The 12,175-nt window shown below is 41.1% G+C and overlaps 1 protein-coding gene across 2 annotated transcripts in view; it reads left to right on the forward strand.

Annotated features, from left to right (window-relative positions):
- The first annotated feature begins 162 nt into the window (after positions 1 to 162).
- The window catches only part of LOC138753376 (protein SIX6OS1-like), a 121,343-nt gene continuing 109,330 nt past the window's right edge, over positions 163 to 12,175 (forward strand). For both annotated transcript variants that reach the window (XM_069916292.1, XM_069916291.1), the window contains exons 1-2: positions 163 to 363; positions 498 to 591. The gene's annotated coding sequence lies outside the window, so the exon portion shown is untranslated. The remainder of the gene's footprint in view (positions 364 to 497; positions 592 to 12,175) is intronic.

Genomic DNA, 12,175 nt, shown 5'->3' on the forward strand with positions numbered 1-12,175 from the left:
TTTGAAATCTATTAACAATTATTTGTACAGGGAAAGTCTGATACAAAGGTGAAAGGAATGTTGATTACCATGGCAACTCTTGTTTCCTCAAAGAAGGGTGTTCCAACACAGACAATATTCTCTTTCAAATTCTATTCTTTTAAACAGATTGGACCATATTTTTCACTCTTGATCATTTTAGAATTAGGCACAAAGTTAAAAAAAAGTGATGTGCTATTTCTCAAAAGAACTTGCATCCCATGTTTAGTAATTTTCTCTTCAAATGGATTAACAAAGAAAAGCTGATTTGTCCTTGCTAAATGTCTCTGTAAAGGTCAGCCATAATTCGTGCAGAATTACATAGCTAAGAGGGATTATCAAAAGGTAAGTAAGTAATTCTCTGTGAGACTTGACATTGGCAAGTTTAATTAAAAAGAAAGATTTTGAAGTATTACCACAGCAATGACAAAAGTGACAAACCTATTACGTATTTGAATGTTATAATCATCGTTCATCAGTTTGCAGGGAACGGGTAAAAATGAACAGAAGCACAAGAGCACAGATTGTGCAGGAGATGCCACAGAAAACAACTATTCATCAGGATTTTATGAGGTAAGGTATCACACACTGATAAAAAATGTTATCTGGAAGGATATTATACTCAGAAAATCATGCATCTCTTTGATACATGTAATGTTCCTGTCACAAAGATAAGTCTGGGAGGCAGCTTGGCAAAGAGCCAGAAGGACTGAATTATGAGAGTGGAGAATCTTATGCTGTTCACCCTTGAAAACCAAGAAATAAGAGGTGAACAGGAAGACAGAGGGCTTAAAATTGTGAAATGCCTAAAATACGTATAACAATGATAACAGAAATGGGCAAAAGGTGCCACCAGTCTCTGAGACGTCCATCAATAATGAAATTCCATTGCGCACACTGTCCAAGGAACTGCATGACAGCACAAACCTTGCACAATTTGCCCGCCTAAGGCCTTTCCTCCATCAGCTCTGCATACAGTACTGGTTGACCAGTAAATAGAAGTCAGCCATAATGCACTTTAGAGTTGAAACCCAAAGCACTGAAGTATTTTCATTACTAGTATTCTTGCTATACCCATGGTTCCTCTAGCTTTGAAATACCTATACCCTAGTGCCATAAACAACTGACTTCCCAATACAGTCTCTTCTCCATACCATCATTCTCAGTTCCCAGCATTGACAGCTCCACCATGTATGGCTCATCTTCCTCCACCTGACCCATTTGTTTTTCTTGCCTCTCTGTCTAACATCTGCCACTCTTCTGCCTCTGTTTGTCAGTCTTACCACTGCCTGGTTGGCCAATCCCATGTCTCAGCCTTCCAACCCTTTCCTCTTTACATTGCTCCTATACTAACTTTGCTCGGTCCTGATAGAGTCTTGGATTGAAATATTGACTGTTCACTTTCTCCCACTGATGCTTGATCAGTTGAGTTATTCCAGCAGATTATGTTTGACTTCCCAATGCAGATCTATTGTACAAACCTCTGATGTCACTTTCTCCATATAAATTAGGGTAGATTTGCTATATAACATACTGTTCTTTTGCCTTTTGCAAACAGTGTAAATTTGGTTTAAATTATCAATTCTTTTCACAAGATTATGGTCTTATTCTTAGACTAGAACACCAATAATTATAATTAACCTAGTCATCTACTCTTAATATGAGACTTTGAAGTTTAACTAATAGTTGATCCTCAAAGAATACCCAGGTCCTCCTCTAATAGATGACACCAACATATTTCTTCAGTCATTGCTAACAAAAAGTTATTAACTCCTCATTCATGATGATGGAGGAGAATGGGTGGCTTCTCGATAACTTAATAATGTAACGTGAAGCTGTTTGTAAAATGTCGATGCAACAGGATACAAGTTTTTCAAATCCATTTGCTCCTGCCAAAGCACTTCAGTGATTGGTATTAATACTTACAGAACACAGAATATTACAGAAGCATCCCACTTCTCTCCCCGACACATCTGCACCAACCATGCTCTAGACCAGGGGTGTCAAACTCAAATTCACGGAGGGCCAAAATTAAAAACTTGGACTAAGTCGAGGGCCAAACTAAATATTTATTGAAAATTTTCAACAACATCTGCATGTTTTCTCTTCTTTCAACATATGTAATGTTAAACTTTAGGATATAACTTTAGGAGGATAATGTTACAGGTCAGGAGTAGGTAGCTCAAGTTCACCCTTTGCTTGACCTGAGGGAAACCTATTTGGTCCCTGTGGAGATGTAGTCAGCATTCACAGGCTGTGTCCATTTTGGCCTGCATCAGGACTCAGCTTTTCCTGCTCACTCCTCAGGCTCTAGGCCTCTATTCACCCTCGACCCACCATCCCTCTACCTGACCAGTCCTTTACCCAACCTCTACTCACCCCTCACTCCACTCGCTCTGCCTCTACCCACCCCATCCTATACACGCCCCTCTACTGCCTCTCCCCTCAACCGGTTCCTCCCTCTACCCATCTCTCACCTTCTAATCACCCCTCCCCTACTCGCCCTGCCCCTCCCCTTTTACCTCTTCCCTATCCACCCCTCCTTCTACTCATCCCTCCCTCTAACTGCCCCTCGCACCACCATAACATCCCCTGCCCATTACTCCTCACCTACACCCTCTGCCCACCCCTGCTTACCCACCCACTCAGGCCCAGCGCGCTGCCGATCAGCCTTTGCGGACAGCCACCATCTCTCTCTTCACGTGCAGGGCCGAACCAGCCGTCCCTGGGAGTCCGCGCGGGTGCAAGCGCTGAAGGCCGTGGCGACCGGGAGAAGTGCGCTCGCGCTGTGGAAGGGCCGTCCGGTGCCAGTCACGCGGGGCTCGCACTGCCCGGGGGCCGTGCGCAGCCTGCCATGCCCGTGGCGCCAACAGGAAATCACAGGCGCTCGCCCAACCGCCGCACCGCTCGACAGGTGGGAGAAGTGACTGGTTGTGCGGGGAGCCTTCCAACCGGCTTGCCGGCTGATGACATCGACAGACTTCTCGTGTTACAATTTCTCATGTTACAATGGGGAAGGATGTGCAATGAAGGGGGAGGATGGTGGAGGTGACATGACCAAAAAAACAGCATCGGCTCTCGCTGCAGGGCGGGCCACCTCTAATACATTTTTGAAATGATCTTGCGGGCCAAATATAGTTATATCCCGCGGGCCAGAGTTTGACATGTGTGCTCTAGACTATTCCCACATGCCTGCATTCCCTTTTTTCCTTGCCTGTTCGTGTATTTGTCTAAATGCCTCACATAGTATCTAGTGCAGTGTGTTGCAGGCACCAACTAATCTCTGTGTAAAAGACTGACCTCACAAATATATTTGAACTTTCCTCCTCTCACCTTAACCCTCTAATAGTGACATTTCAATGTGGGAAGATTATTCTGACCATCAACCCTATTTATGCCATTCACAATTCTATACATTTCAAAGCAATTCAAATGTGTTCATCCCTCTCCTTATAGTTCATACATTGCAAGCAACATCATGATGAACCTCTTCTGCTGCCTTTCCTCAGCTTTTACATTGCAGTAAACCAGAACTGCACACAATCCACCACATGTGGCCTGACCAAAACTTGTACAGCTGCAACATGACTTTCTTAATGCCCTGGATGATGCTGAACTTTAAAAACTAATATCAAAATCTCCTGTATGTGCCTGCCACAAACAAGAGTAATGAGGTTCGGAGGTGAATCATGGAGCTCTCTTAAGCTTGGAAGTAAATTGTTATCATAAATCAAGAAAAGAAAGGCATATTATGGAAAATAAACATAGGTTCCAGGTGATTGCAGCATTTCAATAATCATTCTGTGTACAAGGAAACAGCTGAAAAGTTTAAATGCAGCAAAGCCAATGAAACGAGATGCCATCCTATATGTTCTGCTGAAGAGTTGTGCTCCGAGACTATCCATTATCCATATCCAGCTAAGAAGAGCAAATCCTGCCTGGCTAATAATGGGTCTACTGGTCACCATCAGCAAAGTGAGAGAAGGTGTCACCAATTGTGCTATCCAATGGCATTTACTCCCCAAAATGTTGAGAATTCCTCCCCCCCCACCGACCCAACCCCGCCACCTTGGATACTGCTTGACCTGCTGAGTTCCTCCAGCAGATCATTTTTTGCATCTGCTGCTGTGTTTGGTTGGCATTTTGCCAGGACATCAAACTTTATTTCAGACGGTACAAATTCTGGAAGTGGTTTCCCTACTGTCCAATCACCTTCATGGATTTAAGCAATTCCATTAGGCTATATCCATTAAATTTTCTATGTATCACCCCACATACTTCTTTTCACCACCCCATATACTTCCTCCTTTCACTACTATAGCAGGTGTTTCATGTCCTTGCTATTCAGCTAAGCAGCCACATTAGACAGGTTTTCTTCTGAATTCTCCAACCACCAACACAATCCCACCACTTACTTTCAATGTTCATATAAACAACTTATATCCATGATCCATGCATTTACATAGCCACAGTTGAGGTGAGCCCATACAAGTCAGTCGAACCAGACAATATTCCCAGTCTGGTACTGAAGGACTGTGCAGTCTAACAGATGAAGGTCCTTATGGACAATTTCTACATGTCATTGCAGCAGTCCATGGGCCACATAGGTTTCAAAAGAAGCACCATTGTACTGGAACCAAAGAGTTCGACAGTAACAGGCCTCAATGACTACCTGCCAGTGGCACCGACATCCAAAATGCTTCAAGTGTCTGTTGATGGAACACATCAAAGTGCACTTCCTAAAGACACTTGACCCATTTCAATTCACCTGCAGATAGAACTTTTCCACTGATGATGCTGTAGCCTTGTTCCTCCACTCCATCCTGACCACTTGGAGAACTATGCCTCATACACCAGGCTGCTGTTCATTGTCTTCAGCTCAATGTTTAATATGATCAAATCCCAGAGGCTCATGGAGAAGTTGTCCTCACTGGAAATCAACAGCCATCTCTGTAACTAGATTCTGGACTTCCTAATGGAATGGCCACAGTCTGCCCAGGTCCGCAGCAGAACATCGAGCACCATCATGCTGACCATTAACACACTTCAGGGGTATGTGCTCAGCCCACTCTTGTTGAGACTTCTGACCCATAACTCCAATGCCAGATACAGATCCAACAGAGTCATCAATTTTGCAGATGACACAACAGTAGTTGGCCTCATTAGCAACAACGATAAGTCGCACTACAGAAAATAGGTGAAGAGTGTTCTGAAATAACAACCTGAGCGTCCACATGGAGAAGATGAAGGAGATTATTGTAGACTTCAGGAGGATCAGGGATGACCACCCTCCACTGCACACTAATAGCTCAGTGGTGGAGGGATTAGAGTGAACCAAGTTCCTTGGAGTTCACTTAAGAAGAGACCAATCCTGGACACATCCTTACTTGTCAGGAAGGCACAACAGCAACTTCACTTCCAGAGGTAGCCAAAGTTTATGGCCACCATCAACCTTAGCTTTTTACAGGAGCTCTATCAAGACTCTACCTCACTGACAAAAGGCAAAGGAGGAAAAACCCAACACCCATCCCCAACCAACCAATTTTCCCCTGCAACCGCTGCAATCGTGTCTGCCTGTCCCGCATCGGACTTGTCAGCCACAAACGAGTCTGCAGCTGACGTGGACTTTTTACCCCCTCCATAAATCTTCGTCCGCGAAGCCAAGCCAAAGAGAAGATCAAGAGTGTACTGGCTGGCTGAATCACAGTGTGGTATGGTTGCCGCAGAGCATCAGATAGGAGGTCATTCCACAGGACCATAAGGACAGCAGAGAGGATCACTGGGGTCTCCCTTTTCCAAATTGACATGATTTATCAGGATTGTTATCAAAAGAGGGCTCACAAAATCAGTGAGGACTCGATCACCCTGCATGCAGCATCTTCCAGCCACCCCAGTTGGAAAAGAGATACAGGAATATCAGCGTCAGAACCACCAGGCTGAGAAACAGCATCTAGCCACAGGCAGAGAGTCTGCTAAACAACTGATAAACTGCACACACAAACCCTTCATTTATTTAATGTTTGTACACTATGCACACTGTTTATATGGTATTGTTTGTCTGCATATGTGTTCTGTCTCTATATGTATTTCCATTATTTTGCATCAAGGTTTGGACAACACTGTTTCCTCAGGTTGTACTTGTACTTTTGGATGATGAACATATTTGAACCCCCTTTAACACACTTCACAAGAAGCCTACCAAATAAAATGAACACTGAGCCACATAATTCAGGAAATTAGGCAGATGGGAAAAAATCTTTGTCAAAGAGGTAGACTTATGGAGTAGGAAAGGGTTAAAGTGAGAATTCAAGAGGTTAGAACATTGGTGGCCGAACACAGCATTTACATTTGAAAATAATCAAGATGCCTGATGTGGTTGATCATGTAGGAGTTATGGAGATTGCAGACATTGGAAGTGTGAGGGAATGGATAGAATTGAAAGCATTGGTTAAAAAAACTAAAGCCTTTAAATAGGAGAGTGTAAGTTAGTAGGTGCATAAGTCCTTCATCATACTCAGTTTCCCGACCCATGTCACCTTATTTCTTGTCTTTTCACCTCTTTTCAAATGTTCAAAATTATTTTTATTATCATGTAATAATACAATTAAATGTAATATACTTCAACCTTTATTATCATGTAATAATACAATTAAATGTAATATACTTCAACTTTTATTATCATGTAATAATACAATTAAATGTAATATACTTCAACCTTTGCCGTAAGGCGAACAAATAGATGTCATGAGGATTATCTGGCATCCCTAACAACTGGAGAAAGAAAAGCAAAAGAGGCATCAAGTGTCCATGGATTTGCCTCCAGTTCTCACTGCCTCTGTCGATGCAGAGTCCAGTTCAAACCATTGATAACCTGAGTTCCTGGAGCCCAACTTCCAAAATTATTGGGAAGCCTTCAGTGTCCGAGGCCCTTTGGGAGCCCTTCGTGCTCTCAGCACCCTCTCATATCCCAGTTCCAATACCTGGTTCCCATGGCTCAATTGCTAACAGCCTGCAGCCTGGGGGAGGTCCTTCAGCCACTGAGCACCTCGCCATGGTCACCTTCCTGTAGAGTTATCTCCTATGCTTTTCCTTCTCAACGGGGGTGTTCTCCCCATTTCTGATGCCCTGCGCTGGTCTGCTGTTCCCCCAGAGTCTACAATCCATCGTGGTATGCTGCCCAGCACAGGTGCTGCCACCTTGAACAAATACCTCCCAGGTCGCAGGATTAAAAAAAAAGTCAGCTCCTTTACCAGATGGTACAAGGCCTGTACGGAGCAGTTGGTATTATATCAGGTGGTAAGATCCTCTGGAGTAGCTCTGTGTCTCAGCTCTCAGCTCTCTGGGTCCACACAGTGACAGCACCATTAGTAAAGAAGCTCCAGCAGCACCGCCATCTTTTCTTCCAGGAATCTCATAACCAAGGGACTGCAAACATTATTTACAGGTGAGATATTTATTAACCTGTACTTAAAACATAGGAAATAGTCATCAGTCCAGGCAACACCCGTGCAAAGAGAAATAGTTGATGTTTCAAGTCAGTGATCAGTCATCAGTTTTGTGAATCTTACCTCATTCAAAGCAAGACCTGCTGTATGCTAACTTACACCAGGGTCTATTCACTCTCTGACCCACCTGCTTGCAAATCTACACTGATCTTTCAACTACAAACTCCTCTCTTTTAAAATATATTTCAACCTCTCTCATTTCCAGTGCTCGATCCTTTTATTTCCCCAATAATGTGACAAGGGAGGGTGAAAAAAAGATAACATGACAAAATTTCTGCTCCTCCAATTCTCCCTCTTTAATGCTCCATTAGTTAACATCAAAACTCTGTAAACGCTCTGTGTAAATTCTATTTTAAACAGCCTCCATGTTTAAGATAAAATTATATGCAGATTGTTGTTCTGTAGATCAACTATTCTCATCATCTTTTTGGCTATGGCCCCCCTTTAGACTTTGCTTTAATTTTATGGGGCCCTTTCCCTGTGAAGCAGTCAAATTTAGACGGTTTCTTCCATATTTCTCTCCTACCGACTACATAAAAGAAAATAAAAAATATATTTTATGATTTCAGTCCTTGGCCCACCGTGGCCCCGAGGAAGGCCATATGCACCCCCACCCCTCCGTTGAGAATGGCTGTTAACGTTTCCTTTTGGCTTTAGAAAAGTCCCACTGAATGATCTCTTGTTTTATTCACAGTACAAATATGACAATGCTTCATTTTGAACCAATATAACTTTGGTCCTAGATTTTCACCGTGTTTAAAGAAAATAATCCCAGTTTAACTGAATTCTGGTTGATAGAAGTTTGTACATTTTTGATCCGTTTGAAATGGCTGCCTATTTCAACATTACAAAGTCTGGTGAGCTCAAAGTAGATATGCTACTGCGGGAACAGGAAGGACCACTCACTTAAAAAAGCCAAGCTTCCTCCAATTCGTGGTTTTAGCAGTGCTGCAATTCTTCCAGATATAGGACAGAATTACCCATTACTGTAACGGCACTGCACGTACACCCAGTTTACAAATGCTCTGGGATTTGAACGTCTTACAAAAATGTTATTTTTGTTACAATGCATTTAAGTGAAATTATAGTTCAATTTCCTTCTTAAAGATTCGTTTTGGTGCCTACTTTGAAACTAGCAAATCGCGCGTGACTGAGTGACAGGAGTTTGTCAAAATTCGTGATTAATTTTCCAGAGAGATACATGCCCTGAAGAACTCAATCGCCGCTTTGAGCACAAACAGGTTGAAATGTGTTTGCCTTGAGCAGTGATTACAGTTACACGTCAATTCAGCAAGGTTTTCAAAAGAATGATTCCATGTAGGCATCTCCGCGGTAAATCTAGTAAATAGAGCCGGTTTGTTGTTATCTGTCAATTGCAACACTAGCCGAACAACTCGATGTTGGATGTCAATTAGAGGTAGCGTATTGTGAATGCCAATGTACTTATTTTGTCTTTAGGCTTCCTTTAGAGCCGAACAAAGGCTAGAATATACACGGAATGAGAAGTAGACAATCAGTAATTTATTCCACAAAACGTGCCATGCAGAGGGTATAAAAGCTAATATGACATTTTAAAAACTTTATAATTGAACAGTAACAATACATTCTAGTGAAAAGGCTTCTTTGTTGAACTGTAGCAGATTATTTACAGAAGCTGCCAATTTGCAAATTGCTTCCTGAATGCCACGTTAGATTCCCTGTAGAGGCTGAAGAGAAAGGAAAGCAAATACCAAGGACAGCGCCTGAGTGAACAATGAACATCTTCAACCGAGCCACTAATTGACTAGGCGGGGCTCGGGATTAGGAATTGTACAGTCCTGCAATCTCTTGGTTGAGCCCATTGCTGCAGTAGTTGCCAATATAGAGGTTATATTTAACGCTTCGGGGCAAGACGTAGTTCGAAATAGAAAGAGGAAACGTATTCCAATATACGACAGACATAGACACCTTAAAGTGTTCTCCAATTTTTTTTTACATAATCCTATCAAAATGTCAAACCCAACCTCGTGCTTTATAAAAAGGACTTAATTTTCTTTGAACATATACATCTGTAAGCATACGTTGAGTTGATGATGTTAATTACTTACGTCATTCCGAATGAACTCTTTTCCCACGAACCCCGATGATGGTTCGAGACAGTTTTCAAAGGGAAATTTTCATATGAAAATTACAAGTTGATGGTTTAAAAACGATTGGAAGTATGTACGGAACAGGCATACGGTTTTTAAAAATCGTTTGTATTAAAGTGAAATGGCAGCTTCTTCTCGTCCCGCCCTCTCGTGTAAAAGCCACAATCTATGAATAATTTGTTTCCCAGCGATAGCGCTGCTGCTCTAACCGATGTAATGGAATCAAGGCGGAGAGACGCAAAGGGAAGTGTGTGAAATCCTGCCGAGAAGAATTTCGCATCATTCTCTCTTATGGTAAATAAGACCTTCTTATGAACAAGTTTCTTTGAAAATTAATGAGATCCGAACGAGATGCAAGGGAAGGTTTTGTAATAGTTCATATTCTTATCCTCAAACATACCCAATTCCCTTGTCATTAGTCCTGCTACAGTAAAATATGAAGCGTTTTAAAACATTATATCTCCTGGTGGACATGACGTTGAAAACCAGATTCACTCAGAACATAGTGAGGCTAATTTTATTGCCCTATCGCTTCAAAATCCGTATCTGAAACGGAGACAAAATCAGGGCAATGTATACATTTCATGTAAATGTATGTTTGAATTTGCAGACTTGATCAACTTTTGAAAGACATTTATTCTCAGCTTGCCTGTTTGCGCTTCTTAAATCTATCATGGAACAACGCGGACAACCTATCGAAGTCGCGACCTTCGGTTCTTTTTACTCCGTAAATGAACACATTCTTTAACAGTAACATTTAGCAGCTTTTGAACTCGGCGACTCTAAACAGCTGAAGTGATTTAAAAAAATATTAAAACTTAAACAGTCCACCATGATTAATGCATTAACAATGACCACATTTCCATGAGAAGCAGAGAATCATGTTGATTCCCTAATATACGTTTTTAAACAATCCATTTCATATCTATATTCAAATGAAAAACGCTTTCGTGAATCAATCTAACAGTGTCAATGAGACCAATTTAAGCAATCAACAAAAAAGGAGAAAAATAGAAATATAAGGAATTCATTGCCTGGCCTACTTTCATTACAGCACTGCCCACAAAATAGAGAGCTCGAACTTCCTATGATGTGTTGAATATTTATTCTTATTCTTTCACAATGACAAGTTTTAACTAAAGGAAGTAGTCAAATGAGTGGCAGTGTTAACTTAGATCAAATATTATTTAAAAAGGTGTATGACATATAATGCGAGTACAACACGACTTTATTAGCTTTACAAAGCAGGCGCTCTGTAACCAACAACAGGGTCTTTCTGCAAAAAAAGCCCATACGCAGATGGGCACAAGCCTTTTTGTATGGTTTTGCTTCCCCTTCCTACAAGCTTTTTCGGGACCTGTAATCTGCCCACTTCAACAAAGCATCTAGCATGAGTTTCAAGAACAGCATGGCCTTCGTTCTCACGTCTTGCAGCTATGCTACTAACCGAAAACAATTTCTTTAACAGACACTAGTATTTTCCGATAAAATTATTTTTAAGCTTTTCTTGCGGCTGAAATGTATAGAAAGGAAAGAAGCAAATAAAGCAAATCTATACAATCTATGCTGTAATCTAGCATCAGAAGTGTCTTCAAACTCGTGGGGAGAAATATTTAGTTTGGGAAGTGTTTAGCAGGGATGATTTTGTTGATGTTGCCTCCAACCCACATAAATGACATAACACAAAATCTAACTCTAGTCATATCAAGTGAGATGGTAACGTCACCTCAGAAGACACAAAATCCCACTCAGATATAGAACAAAGGATGGTTTAGGAAGTTAGAACTGTGATGTGAGAGACCAAATTTAATGGAAGGAAATTGAATAAAAGGGAGAATGTGGTATTGGGAGTCATCAATTTCAATCTCTGAATGATGCAAAAAAAGCAATTAAATTGATTAACAGATTCGCAGGATATAACAAATTAGTGTTTTATTTTCAGAAACTATGCACTTTTGAAGCCAAACTTGAACATTCATTTAATCTCCTCCACCCCTAAAATAATAGAAATGGGAGCAAATGTAATCTCTGGCAATAAGGCACCTTAAAGGAATTGTGTGGTGATGTTATATTGCAATGATACTAAACGTCAGATTTAAAAACGACAAAGTAGTCTAAATGTTAAATTGTTTTAGATCAGCCATAAGTAAGGCAGGAAATTCGAATCAGTTTAAATGATTTGAAATTATTCGCAAATTAAACAAGACTTCTTTGCTTAATCAATAATAGATATTTGGAATAAATTTCCAATTGGAATAAAACGTGGAATATTGAAATACAAATTACTGCTATAACACCAGATTAATACAATAATGAGGCAAGCAGTGGCCATTCTGAACCTATAAATGCTCTTGCATTTTCGTAAAGTAGAACTGAATCTGAACAAACAGAAACGGTTGGTTGTGTGTGTGTGTGTCGTTGGGTTAACCAATAAAAATGGCAATTTTGGCTCAAATATAATCAAAAGTTAAAGAAGCGCCAACTTTCCTAATGAGATATCAGGTAAAGATGCTTTACTCATAC

Source organism: Narcine bancroftii, chromosome 2 (genome assembly GCF_036971445.1).
Source record: "Narcine bancroftii isolate sNarBan1 chromosome 2, sNarBan1.hap1, whole genome shotgun sequence".
In the NCBI taxonomy this organism is placed as follows: domain Eukaryota; kingdom Metazoa; phylum Chordata; class Chondrichthyes; order Torpediniformes; family Narcinidae; genus Narcine; species Narcine bancroftii.